Below are 902 nucleotides of genomic sequence, written 5' to 3'. Positions count from 1 at the left end.
AGATTGTCAATTTAGACAAAATGCAAGTCCATAAGGGTCTAGACATCATCACCAACAAAGCCGACTATCCTCAACCCAAGGCTCGTCCTCCATACTCTGAATCGGATACTCGCTGCGCAGCAGAGGAAAAGCATTGGAAGCATTTCTTTTCTTTTCAGTGAGTGGAGGTTAGGGGTAACGAGGGTTTTGGTTAAAATATGAACTGAACATGTGTTTTAGTCACAATGGTACAATAGTCATTTCAACTCCTCACTTAACAGTAATTGGCGGTAGGGGGTTTGAGTCTAATTTGGTGAAAGAGAGGAGGTGTTCATATAATACTGGCATTCTCCAGGGGGTGGCTGTCACACCCCGTTCACACTGAACCGGGCCAGTGACCGAGTTAACACCGGTTAACCCAAACCTGCCAGGATCATCTGATACTGTATTCCACCACAGCATACACATAACTAATATATAAGTTCATTAGATCAGCGGAAGACTAAGTTTTACCTGTGAATAAATCCCATATACTTGATACCCGAATTGTGATACAATAATTATATACATGTAGGCCCGAAGGCATGATAATTACACAATAAAAGTACAATTCATATATCAAGTATATACAGAAAATCATCAAAATAATCAGAGTACACAGCTCGGCTCGGTATCAAGGCTGGAGCTCAGCTCGGCATCAAGAGTTGTGCCCAGCTCGGCATCACATAGAAGAGCTCAGCTCGGCCTCAGAAGTGGAGCTCAGCACGGCCCCAAGGGTGGAGCTCAGCTCGGCCTCAGAACTGCTGTCCCGCAGCACAACTCTCGCACGAGTAGTCGGCGCCGTGCTCTAACTCCTCAGGGGTCCACCAGTCCTCTTCAGGAAACTCGACTGTGGGACCCACCCCATGCTCCTCAGATGTATG

This window comes from Macadamia integrifolia, unplaced genomic scaffold, assembly GCF_013358625.1.
Source record: "Macadamia integrifolia cultivar HAES 741 unplaced genomic scaffold, SCU_Mint_v3 scaffold1515, whole genome shotgun sequence".
NCBI classification, from domain to species: Eukaryota; Viridiplantae; Streptophyta; class Magnoliopsida; order Proteales; family Proteaceae; genus Macadamia; species Macadamia integrifolia.
The sequence above is the reverse complement of the archived record's forward strand: the minus strand, read 5'-3'. Positions refer to the sequence as shown.